Here is a 13,919-nt window from a genome sequence, read left to right as displayed (position 1 = left end):
ACCAAAACACTTGCTGGCACTCTTCGATGGCAAGGAAATGTCATAAGATTAGTGTCGTTTGATTATGTAAGTCCAATTAAATAATCGTTTAGTTTATAGGAGGAATGAGTTTCTTTTTTACAATCTGAAGCAAGTATAGTCTTCTCCAAATATTTCCGTCCTCCTCAAAGCATCAAAATTTTAGTTAGTTTGGCTCTCTTTTACAGACTGGCATTTGCATAAATATTCTTTGATTAATATATTTCAAAAGCAATTGGATAACTTTTGATGATACTGTGTTCATTAAACCTACTCATCTTTAGCAAAGATTGAAACTGGAACTCTTAGATAGGTGCTCTTCTTATACACAGTGTGTGTTTCAACTTAAAAATCATATTATTGCAGAAAAGACCAACATCATGCACTACAACACGTCATAAGAAATAAAATTAGTGTGGATGGAGGCATTTACTACAAAGACACAAGATCTTATTTCAAATTAAAAATGAATGTTAAACGTAACTTTGGCAGAGGAATCACATTTACATTGGTGAGACTGTAAAATATGCTCCAATTTGCGTAAATATACCGATTAAAATGTAAAAACGGGAAATAAAGCCTCAAAACATATTTGACAGCTTCAAATCATTGAACTCCTCCTATGAAGTCTTGTAATTCACTGTAAAGAAATGCCCAACGTTTAAAATGGCGAAATGCAATACATAATCTTACCCATCCACGATGCATGCGTTCCAGTTGGGCAATCAATCCAACTTCCACTGCATTGTTGGCAAATAAATGTATCTTAATAGTGACTATGAACGAATGTTGTTGATGTACACTGGGAATATAAGATGTCCAAGAACGCTTCCCTGGGGAACACTTACTGAAAGTTACTTCTACTGAATTCGCTCCAACTCCATCTATGACTACCCTGTGCCTGAACATTTAATTAGTCTTAAATCCAATTCAGGATATTTGATCTTATGCCATAAGCTTTGAGAGTAGTAACTCGCACCTCCAACATTGCAGGTATCTATCAAACCATACATGAGAACAGTAAATAAATAGACCTTAACAGCAACAAAATGTTATCCTCTACTGACCATGCAATTACTATCTGCAGAAAAATAAACCCTTCAGTCACTGAAAAGGTTAAAGCACATTGCTCCTCCCTCCCTAAAGATGCTTCTTGTATCCTCTCTTCTCAATACCCCATTTTGATTATTTGTGAGCCAAGACCTTCAAAAGAGGATCATATCTGTCTTATTTACAAGAATATCCTCCTTGAAACTAGCTGCTCGCTGGCATCTACATATTCTTTCATTTTTCTACAGTATATTTTTCATTATCTTTCGTGTATATTTCTTAGTTTAATTCATCTAATTGTGTTGTTGCAGGTTTTTCATAACCCCCTTCTCTTCGTGGCCGTTTTCCTGCTTGGGTTTTTACCATGTGAGCAACGCCACGCTCTCCCTAACTTTTCCCACATATCTCATTCTTTGCTTAAACTTTCCCTATTTTGTTTTCTTTTCCCACTGTAATTTTCTCTAGTGTGGGTGTATATTAATATATATATGTATATATATATATATATATATAATTTTATGGCCATTATATTTTGTAAATGATAATTGGTTGAATGAAGAAGGGATGGTTTGGTCTCAATTTTGCCCTAATGAAGGCCTCTGTCTGTCTACCTATTGCTTTGCCCACTTGTCTTGCGTGAGGCCTAGTGCATCAGGCATACAAGGGTGTGGGAGGAGGGCAGGAGATGATTGACTGTGGTCATGGGTTCCTGGGAATTGGATGGGTCATGCTCTTATTATCTTTAAATGATATCAATTAGATAGGTGAAAGATCAACCTTCATAGAAAGGGTTTCCCGCAGGGTCTGTTGCATCAATTGTTTAAGATATACCAATTCAACTTTATCCTTTTCTGATCTCAATTACAGTTTTTGCCAGCAGTGGATAACTTTGTTTATCAGCGGTCCGGAAATTGCTGCCTTAATTTTTCTAGAAGAGGTAATCAAATTGGATCGCCATTTTGCAGAGAATCATTTACTTCTGCGGCATTATTGGTTAGTAGAAATGTTTCCTATTGTGTCAAATATAATGGTTAATGTATAATTTAAAGTACATCTGCTGCTATTGGATTGAAGATACTTGGTGTATCTTCTCGTGTAATGATAGATTTTTCCGGGTATTTTCAGTTTAGGATGTACTCACCAAGATGTATACTTTTTCAGTAGTTTTTGCTAAAGATTTTTGTAGGCTGTCATAATTAATTACTGTATATTTGGAGGCCCACCGATCAGTTCACCTGTGAATGTATTATGAAGCAGTTAATAAACCTAATGTCATCATTGGTATTTCTATTTTAGAATTGGGTTACTGCAGCTGCTACATTGGACTAATATGAGACTGCAAAGGAAGGCTGCATATTCTAGAGAGAGTAATGTGGTGCTTTCCTGTTCCGTTCCACTTGGCAGTACTGCATTCGATCCAGCGAACTTGTCTGCAGCTGATGCCGGGCTGACACACTTGGGTCTGTACCATGAGTGCCTAATGGTGAAACAGCTGCCTTTCACCATGGAAATATAGAAGTGTATCATTGATTCCTAATTGAGATCATTAGTTAAATATGACGAGGTGTTATTTCATCAATGCCCTTCATTTTATGATCACGTCAATGCTAAAAATTTGGCATCACTTTTATGAAGAAATTACTCAAGTCACAAAACACTTATTTAAAGAGTGATATGAAATAGGTCACCGCAGAACGTCCAGTTAAACTAAAGTAGTGCATAATTACTTGCGAGGTGCTTCTTTTTGTTTGCTTAATGTACCCTTATAAATTTAGATTGCCTAAGCATTCATTTTTTTGGGATATATTCTAGTTCCAGTACTTCATGTACTTTGACGTGATATTCCCGTGGTGCATCAACCATTGTTCCAACAAACCGGGTGCTCTCATGGGTAAAAGTAGGAACATTCATTCCTCCGTTGTTAATGACTTGGCCTTAACCGTGTACAGTTGTGTAATTATTATGGTTTGTTTGCATATTTATGTAGTGTGTTCATATAATGAGTGTCAACTGTTAATATATTTACATATACTCCAATGCTGCATGGTAACGACTCTTCTCTTTGATACACTGGAATATTATAAAAACATGCAAGGTTCACCTTTGAAGCTCAAGGTATTTTTTTTACTGCTCGATTGTGTTACATACTCTCTGCTTCGCTGAAATGTATTATTGTGGAATGAAATCAGTTTCTGTATTTGGAACCACGAAACTGTGTTGAAACTTATCTAATCCAGTTATGCTAGTCATACATTTCTAATATTTTACCCTTCCCTTGAAGTACGTCATGGTAATGTTTGTAAATATATTTAAGGCATATAAGGCTGATCCAGTTTTGGGCAAAACTTAAATTAGTTGATTTTGTAATGGACTGCAAATTTCATAGATATTTGGATTAAATCCAGAGTAAATTAGGTCCTCATATGTATTGCATATTGCCATTTTGTACTTCTGGCATTTCTTTACATTTAATTCTTACTTCATACAAAAAACCTCATTGGAAGAGTTCAATGATTTGAAGCTTTCAAATATGTTTTGAGGCTTTCTCATTTTTTCACAATTTAATGTGTGTATTCCTCTGCCAAAGTTACGTTTAACATAGTATTCATTTTTAATTTGAAATAAGATCTTGTGTCTTTGTAGTAAATGCCTCCATCCACACTAATTTTATTTCTTATGACGTGTTGTAGTGCATGATGTTGGTCTTTTCTGCAATAATATGATTTTTAAGTTGAAACACACACTGTGTATAAGAAGAGCACCTATCTAAGAGTTCCAGTTTCAATCTTTGCTAAAGATGAGTAGGTTTAATGAACACAGTATCATCAAAAGTTATCCAATTGCTTTTGAAATATATTAATCAAAGAATATTTATGCAAATGCCAGTCTGCAAAAGAGAGCCAAACTAACTAAAATTTTGATGCTTTGAGGAGGATGGAAATATTTGGAGAAGACTATACTTGCTTCAGATTGAACAAAAAGAAACTCATTCCTCCTATAAACTAAACGATTATTTAATTGGACTTACATAATCAAACGACACTAATCTTATGACATTTCCTTGCCATCGAAGAGTGCCAGCAAGTGTTTTGGTATACGTGGTTTCTACTTATTCTTAATAATATCCAGCTTCTTTCTTACTCAATTGCAGCCAAAATAGAAGATTCATTCGACAGAATTAATCTTCCCCATGAGATCCACTCACCTGTGCACATCCAATCAATTGTACGCCTCTCCTTCGATGCACGCCACAGCACCAATGGAAGCACACCATGCCAACGACTCCCCCTCCGCAGAGGAGCGACTCTTCACCGCCTTATTCAATGGCTCCTGTCGTCAGAGTGCAGGTGGCCGAAGTGATGATCACCAGTAGCACTGATGATGCCAACCTGAGAGCTAGAATGGAGATCCTGAAGTTGGTGCGATTGGTGAACCAATGCAGCGGTGTGCGAAGACAGTTTCAATCAGTTTCAAGGACACCATTTAGCTTTAGTATTTTGAATGAGTTGAAATCACTAAAACGTGATATGTCACGTCAATTTAATGCATTAAAAGATGAAGTGATGCTTAACATGACTAGGGAAATTGGATCTCTGAGAGAGAGAGACTATTGTGGACCTGGAGAGGGAATTGAAGTAGAGGGACACACTGTTGATTGCTTTAGAGTCTGGAGTGCCGTCGCTTGTTGAGAAGAGTGCCTCTCTGGAGGTCGGGGGAGCGGGGACAGTTGCTGAAGGGGTGAGAGTCGATGCAGGGGGGAGAGATTGCATCACGACCATCCATCTTGGATGCAGACGATGAACAAGAGTCCTTGGTTCAGAGGATGTATCACCGGCTGCAAGCGGAGAGTCCCCTGACAGCTAGCATCTTGGGATTCATTGTAAAGCAGTCTGGGATCTCAGTTCACATCAACTTCTCATCTGAAAACACAAGAAGGACGACGACAGAGGAGAATCTACGAGGGCGGTTCCATAAGTACCCGTGTTAGAAATGAAGAAACTGTTTTTTCAAAAACATTTTTATTATTTTTAAACAGTCCCCTGTTGGAAAGATATACTTCTCCCAACTTTCCGGCCATTTTTTTTAACCCCTCCAAAAGATAGGATTTGTCAGACTCTCCAAAATGCGCCTCTGTCTTGATGATAACTTTCTCGTTTGAGCTAAATTTTTTCCTGCGAGCCATTTCTTCATGTTAGGGAATAAGGAAAAGTTGCAGGGAGGCAGATCGGGTGAATACGGGGGGTGCGGCAGCCATTCATAATGTAGTTCATGCAGTTTGGCGGCGACAACTCCGGATGAATGTGCTGGTGCGTTATCGTGGTGAAACAGCACTTTCTTTTTTGCCAAATGCGGCCGTGTCTCCTTTAATTTGTTGTCAAAGTGGTCCAATAACTCACTATAGTATTCCCTACTCATTGTTCTTCCTTTTTATTAAAAATCCCTGAGGATGACTCCATTTGCATCCCACAAACCATTGCTAAGACCGTTCTGGCCGATCGGACCATGTTCGCCTTCTTTGGAGCAGATTCACCGGGATAAATCCATTGTGTTGATTGTTGCATGGTTTCTGGTGTGTAATGATGAATCCAGGTTTCATCAACTCAACACAAAAACACCTTCAGATCTCGCTTAAATTGCTGCCAACACTGCTTCGAAGTTGACAGCCGGATCAGCTTGTTATCTACTGTGAGCGATCGCGGCACCCATTGGGCCAACAACTTTTTCATGGCAAATTTATCACGTAAAATATTAATTGCCGTTCCGATCGACACACCCGCGGCCTCTGCTACTTCACGCACATTCGTTCGTTGATCAGCAAGCATCATGGTGTGGACTTTCGAATGATTTCATTGGTAACCATCTGCCGGGCGTCCTGGTCGCTCCTCATCAAAAACATATGTTCGCCCACGTTTAAATTCGTTGAACCAATATCTAACTGTGGTCATAGATGGCGAAGTGTCCCCATAAACAGCGTCCAACTTTGCTTTTATCTCCTCGCATTTCTTCCCATCCTAAAACAAAAGTGAATTACCGAACTATACTGCGTATTATTTTAATATTAAGCATATGGCATAGATAGAAATATGAGGGGTTAGATTAAAGACTTTTTGAATGGTTGGGTTCAAAGAGAAGTGATATATTCAAAGGTGGATGGATTAGATAGTGAGTTGACTCAAATGCAGCTGATTACCCTCTCTCACAATCTCTCCCGTGTGAAACACATTCAAGCAATGTGGACAAGCTAACAAAAAATTAGGATTTATTAGAGGATTACTGGGTAATGTGATGAAAAGGTCAAAGAGAATGTTAACTGTCATTGGTTAGGTCTCATTTAGAATATGCTGCAAGTGTATGGGATCCTAAATGAATTTGGATTAATTGCCGAATTGGAATGTGTGCAACCAACGTAGAGGAGATAGATTTGTAAGATGTTCACATCCTAAACTTGGTAGCGTATTTTCTTTATCAGTGATAATGAAAATGTATGATTATCCCCATCGTACTATGGTAGGAGGGATCATGCAAATAAAGTTAGAGCGATTTAAGTGTAGAATGAATAGATTTAAGGTGTCATTTTTTTGCATGAACAATAAGGGATCGTGATAACATTGTTCCACTGCGGTAGGGTCATGTTCGGGTAAAAATTATTCTGGTTTGTATTCACCCCCTGCCCCACACCATGGTGGTGCCTTGCAGGGTATATATATGTAATATATATTTAAAATAACCTCAAATTGTGACATTGGTGCTCATGTAGTTGCCCTGCATTGTCATGTATTGAAATAAATTCTGTTTTTGCCAAAATGCTCTTTTTTTTTACTCGACAAATATCTTTATCCTCTTTTTCATATTTTAATTTCCGTGTAATTACAATATTCCTTTATACGAGGTGTATCCATTCACAATGAAATCCTTATTTCATGTTTCGGACTTAATTCCCTTGAATATTTCGCTAGAGTTGATTAGTACTCAATGTTAAACATTTCAAGCTCAAGAAAACTTGAAAATATTTTGCATATATACTAGAATTGCATTTAACTGTACAGTTAGGGTAAAACCTTAATATCAAAGCCCTAAAAGTAAATATTAAAATTGGTATTATAGCAGCTCATTTGCTTACCATGGAACAATTTTATTTTGTTAAAATACACCTGCAAATTGTTGCATTGTAATGCACATTTAGTGGATGATTCTGTAGAAAGTATTTGTCCAGACATCTCCCAGCATGTCTTGGAATTAATAATCTTCTGATAATTTTAATTTGGATATTATTGCCAATTGCTTCACCTCTGCTGTATGGTTGAAAATGGTAACGAATTGGGGATTTTTCAAAAGCATAACTTCAGTTTTCAAATTTTATTTTTCCGAAGAAGTGATTTTGTATAATCTGGATTAATGTGATTCAGATACTTAATATCTGGATATTTAACGTTGATGATGATCATTAAAAGTAGGAATGTTGAAAGCATAATTGTGTAAAAGTATGTGTAATATGAATATTGTGTCACAGGATGTCACGCTATAAATTTCAAATTATGTAATTTGCAGTGTATTCCTTAAATTATTGTTAATAATTGCACCAAAATATTGTGTATAATGGCTTTCATGCATGCTTTTACTTTTTTAAAAATGTAATAGTTTATGAAATATTAAAAGAATGTATATGATCATTGTTAACCTTACATGGAATTCAGGTACAAGTACTTAGCGTTCAACTCTGAATGGAATAGAGCATTGAATGTTAAATGTCTTTCCAACTGTAAAAGAAATGAAAATTTTTTTGAAAGCCTAGTAGATTGTTTGCTTTGTAATAAATACATGCTAGATTACTAAAGGTTTTAATTGACTTATTCTACCCAAAAGAGATGGGAAATGCTGTCACCATGTTAGGCTTTGCACGACAGGAAAGGAAACTGCTGTGAATATATGAAAATGGAAATACAAAGACTTAAATTTAGATATCTTCATTAAGTATTTCTGTGTACTCGTCATTGTAGTAATGTATTAATTTTTATTTATATTTTTGCTTATCGTTGGTTTTCCAGTTTCAAATGTAGTCTGTTCAAATTTTCCTGGATTTCAATCTAATACTTTTGGGACTGTTAACATTAAACAGTGATTAACAGTTTTTCTGTGAATATAAATTGAAGACAAAAGGAATTTTCATTCAAATGTTTATTAACTTAAAAATGCAACAATTTCAGTCTAAAAATCATTCTAGTTGACCGGAATTTGAATCCGGATCCCTTGATGTGGGATCTGGGTTCTAATCCTGGGCAAGGCGAATAATTTTTACTCTGAAATTGTTGCATTGAAATGCATAGTAGTGGATGACTCCGTTAAAAGTTACTGTCGCGGCATCTCCCACAGGTTCTTAGAAACCTTAATATATTTTTATTCTGGGATATATGGTGGAATGGTGTGAACAGCATTATTTGCGTCAAGATACCAATTTGCACATTCGTATCAAGGGCAGGACTCCAGTCAATGGAATGCATAAAAACATAATGAAACTCGGAAAGGGCTCTTATTGTGTTCAGCACAGTCAGTTGACATTTTGAAAAAACGTAAGTGCCGTTACCACGCGAGGTAATTAATAATGGGAATGGTATACTTCTGTGAATCCAAGGGGTTGGAGCACCCATTTTATTAACTTTTATATGCTATTCAAATGCAATTTCTTTATTTTTGGAGGAATGCCTTTCGAGAAAGATGATCTCACGGGTCAATAAAAGGAGTTAAAGAGGTGTAAATTCATGGGAAGCATCACCCTTAGCTATCATGGACAATTATCTCAGTATGGTATGCAATGCATGATGTATTTTACAAAAGAAATTCTTTTATTTTGTTGAATAAATTATGCCCCATAGATGATGAACTCAATTTGCAATTCTTATAAGTTCATTTTCAACAAAGTTCAAAGCCTTTCAATTATTTGCAGAGTTGTGCAATCTGAGATCATTTCAATAGTCCTGTAATTGGAAACTATCCGCATTCCATAAAGTCACCCATCTGATGGTGAAATGAAACTTGCCAACCACAGCGACATCAACGAAGTAGGAGCAACCAAGTCCACCGAGTTAATGCGAAATGGTTTTTCCATTAAATAGTCATTATGGGTAATTATTCTTATTAGTCATTCTGGCAAAATATCTTTTTTTGTGAAGCAGGTTCAAAAATCCCACATAGTGGCCACATTGAGATGGTATCAAACTGCAACTATACAGTGAGCTCAAAGTCAAATCAGTTCATGCCATGAACGCCTTATTACTAAATTGATTGAAATATAAAGTATTATATTTTATGGCACATGAATACCTGGAACACATACTGTAATATCCCTCTTAATGGCATACAATCTGTGCAAGCAAATATTAAATTAATAATTAAATTATTTGCACAATTTCTGTTTAAATCTGCTGCATTGACTATATGGCAGTACCCATGTGTCATACAAATGACTCCTGTGCAACTAATGCACCATATATCAAAGACACTATTTATCAAAACATATTTGATGGGTTATAAACATTACATTAACTAAACATTATTTGATGGATGGATTAAAAACATCAAAAGTGATTCCTCTTTATAAGTAAAGGCAATACTTCAGATCTAAATTCTTATCGCCCAACATCAATCCAATCTTTTTTCTAAAATATTTGAACAGGTATTTTACAATAGACTTGTATCATTCTTGGAAAGTAACAACCTCTGGTCTTCTAATCAACATGGTTTCCGTTGAGGGAAGTCCACAATCTCTGCTGTTTGTAATGTAATAAATCATATTCTTCAAGAAGTTCTCTCGGGTTTCCCACCGGGTCAGGTTGCAGTACACCGACGCTTCTAAGGCTGACTCTACCATCGTCTTCAGGGCGAAGTTCAGAACATTAGTTCAGTTTCAGTTTTAAAGGTTTTTATATCTGGAAAGCACAGCTTACAAGAATGAATATAAAATATATAGTTGAAACATAACAACAACAATGCGGAAACCCCATTTTAGGATATACTCCTCCTCGGGGTGGAAAAATTAAATAAAGGTAAGGCTACAAAGATGGTTGTGGAAAACCAGAGCTTAAGTTCAGTTTTATAGGTTTTTATTTGCCAGAAACAGTTTACAGGATATTTACAACATAGTTACAGTTGCGTGACAAACGCCCGTTATAGGCCGAAGCCTCTTCGGGTAAGAGAAAAAGACGGAATTTTTATGGGTATGAATGCAGTTGCATGAAAGGGCTTAAAAAGTGGCCATGTGTATAACAATGGCTTTTGCATATTTCTCCAGGGTGGCATGTGGCCTGGCATTCACCCGAGGGAGTGAGGAAACCCGGAAAAACCTCACTCAGACCGCCTTAATTGAACCGCATTTCAAAAACAGGTGTTACCGTGAGGTGGTGCAAGAGGGGGCCAAAACGTGAAGCATCATGGATTGAAATACATTGTTGTAAGAGGCATTTGGTCTTCCCTCGTCTGTCCGTGAAGCGGCAAAGTCATTTTTCTCTGTTTATGTACATACATTGATGAAACAAGACATGGAATATTCATGTGTCACAACATATATATAAGATATTTACAAAATTATGTGCTGAGTACAAGAGAAGTGAGTATCATCAGTAAGGGGTATCATTCCGTGCAGGGCAAAAGTTTCAGTATTTTTTTCAGTTTTAAAGGTTTTCATTTCTGTAAAGCACAGTTTTACAAGACTGGATAAAATATACATTGAAACATAATAAAAACAATACAGAAACCCCGTTTTAGGATATACTCCTCTTCGGGGTGGAAAAATTAAATACAGGAAAGGCTACAAAGATGGTAGCAGTTGCGGAAAACCTTTGATATTTCTTTTCTTTTCAGCGGTATCGGCCCGGCATTCACCCAAGGGCGGAGGGAAACCGGTAAAACCTCCACCAGACCACCGGAGAAGAGAGATTAAAAAAGAGGACAGAAGGATAACATTAACTTCAACAGTAAAATAGAATATACAAGTAATAAAAAGTAATAATAGCAACGAGAGTTTTTGTTAAAAGTTCACTGGCATATTCACAGGGATTCATTAATTAAGAACAGCAGCTGATCCTTAATAGCATTAAACGACCTTTTTATGACTATCCCTGGGATGTCATCTAATCCAGGACTAAATTTGTTAGGGATTTCATTGATTATGTTGGTCAGTTCCATGGCTGAACATGGGAATATAGTAGTAGTTTTTAGGGGAGGCGACCAACAGCTGAGGTCATTTGCACCACAGGGGATGGACAGAAAAGGATGAAGGGTGGAGAGAAACCCGGCGTCGGCATTAGCCTACTCTTAATAACAAAAGGTGCCAAGGGGTCCGCAGTTTAACGTCCCATCCGACGGACGGCGTACTCACCCAAAGTGCCCTCCACAAACATTGACGATGGTGCATTTGCAAAAAGCACATTTGCTGGAGAAATAGTTGGGTAAGGAGCTGATACGTAGTGTTTGTTAAAGTTATTAGCTAAAGATGAATGGCTAATGGCAGTGTTATTTTCAGGGTTACGAAGTTTTGGGAGAGTGAGTAGTGGATTTTTCTTACCTCTACAATCATTAATTATTTCCCACGAAGTTTTGGACTTATTATTGGAAAAAAGTAACTTATCATCATTTTAAGTTCTTTTGTGGTAGAAATCAGTTAACGGTAATATTTTTGAAATTCCTAATAGAGTAACCTTTGCTCATGATTGTTTGAACTTTTACTGGAGATGGCAAGTTTTTTAAGGATAGTTGAGTAATAACAGATCTCTTCAGTTAGCCATAGCTTACATTTTGTTCTATGAAATATTTTATGTGTTACTTGGAAACACAATTCAAAATTTTGTTTGAAAATTGAATAAAAGTAATTGAATCCTTTGCCTACTGACTTAAGGCCATTGACGTTGTTACAGTTTTGGGACTGTAGAAAGAGCAGAAAATGCTGCATATTTCCATGAGTAAGAGACAGACTTAGGTAAATTTTATCATGTAGGCTCTCCATTGGTTGGTTAGTATCAATGCTTATTTTCACCATACTATGGTCTGTTATACCTAGGTCACCAACAGTTGTTACTACATTTTCTTGGTTAAGGTTGGTCACAGCGTAATCAATTAGGGTGGTGGATGTGGGAGTGACTCTGGTAGGATTATCATTAAAACATTCCATGCCGTGAGTTTTGAACAAATTCAGCAATTCGGATCTGTGAGGGGAGTCAACTTAGAGATTGCAGTTGAGGTCGCCGTTCGACACGAGTATCCGGTTGTTTGCATATAAGGAGCAAAAGAGTAGGTCCAGTTTTTTAATAAATGCATGAAAATCACCAGTTGGTGTTCTATAGATGGAGATGAGCACGAGCAATCCCTCTGGAGTTTCATGGAAACACACTGCACATTCAAAAGTTTTTTCTTCCTTCACAGGCATCTCAATTGAGTCAATAGTACCCTTTATTCTACTACTAGCTGAATACCCGGCTTTGCACGGGTTAGGGAGAAACAATAATATAAATAAACTACATAAATAAAAACAACAAATTATAAAGTACAATAATACACTACTTCATACAAATTTAAGAATCTTTTTTATTTAACACCTGTTTATAAACTACATTTTTTGTTTCATATCCAGGAGAAAGAATATATAAATTTTTAGGCGAACCTACTCTGGAGCAAGCAACATAAAGTTGCCCGTGGCTAAAACATGGCGATCTTAGATCAACACCACAAAACTTTAAAGACTGTCCCTGTGATTTATTAATGGTAATTGAAAAAGCTACCCGGACTGGAAACTGTAATCTTTTAAAGTTGAAGGGAAGATCAGTTGGGATTAGAGGTATCCGTAGAATAAAAATTATTTCACCTTTTCCTTTTCCAGTTAAAATGACTGCCTGGATTATATTTTTCATTAATTTTGTCACACACAATCGTGTCCCATTGCAGAGTTTTGGTGGATCTAAATTTTGCAATAAAATGATTGGAGATCCTACTTTAAGTATAAGGCGATGTTGTGGAAATCCAGCTGGATCAAGTCAATTTAGGAATTCCGTTGGATAATTGACGGCTTCGTCAGCATCCACCACGGTATCAACCGATTTATATTCTATCACGTCTCCTGGCAGCATGGCTAGTATCTCCTTGTTAATTTCATTAACATCATCATTCTTAGGAGCAAGAATGGCTCTTTCTCGCAACCATTCTAAATTTTTATAATTTTGATTAACGTTAGGATAGACTGCTTGTATCATATCGCGGACAGTTTTCACCGATACACATAAATCTGATGACAATTTTATCATACCAGATGCTTCAATAACTAATCTATCTTCTCCAATCTCCAAAAGTTTATTTGCAAAATTTTGAGCATTCCCATCTCTTAAGAGGATTCGCATGTTTTGTTTAAGGCTAATTTCTTGGGCATGATTCCATAGAACAGAATGTTTTAAACAGGCATACATTTCATCGGCTGGAGTCGATTTTGGAATGACAGGCAGAGTTTGATGGAAGTCTCCACACAGGAGTACCAGAGCTCCTCCCATTAAACTACAGTTTCCTCTAAGATCTTGAAGTGTTGCGTTGAGGGCCTCAAGAGATTTTTTATGAGCCATCGTACACTCATCCCATACTATCAATTTACATTCTATAAGAACTTGTGCCTGGCCGCTTGTTTTATTTATATGACATGTGGGATTTTCTTGTCGGGAAATATTAAGTGGCAACTTAAGGGCAGAGTGGGCTGTTCTTCCTCCTTCCATTAATGTCGCTGCAATACCTGAAGATGCAACGGCTAGAGCAATTTCTCCATGAACCCTGATTTCAGCGAGAACTAAATTAATTAAAAATGTTTTTCCCGTGCCACCAGC

At 36.8% G+C, this 13,919-nt stretch overlaps 1 long non-coding RNA gene across 1 annotated transcript; it reads left to right on the top strand.

Moving 5' to 3' along the window:
• The first annotated feature begins 1,953 nt into the window (after positions 1 to 1,953).
• LOC139696795 (uncharacterized) lies at positions 1,954 to 4,306 on the top strand. The gene is made up of 3 exons (XR_011702663.1): positions 1,954 to 2,061; positions 2,365 to 2,528; positions 4,220 to 4,306. It is a non-coding gene; the product is annotated as an uncharacterized lncRNA (long non-coding RNA).
• Positions 4,307 to 13,919: the final 9,613 nt, after the last annotated feature.

The sequence above is a fragment of the Hetaerina americana genome, unplaced genomic scaffold (genome assembly GCF_022747635.1).
Source record: "Hetaerina americana unplaced genomic scaffold, ioHetAmer1.1.p SCAF_7, whole genome shotgun sequence".
NCBI lineage: Eukaryota > Metazoa > Arthropoda > Insecta > Odonata > Calopterygidae > Hetaerina > Hetaerina americana.
Note: the sequence above shows the minus strand (reverse complement) of the source record. Positions and strands in the feature narration are given on the sequence as shown.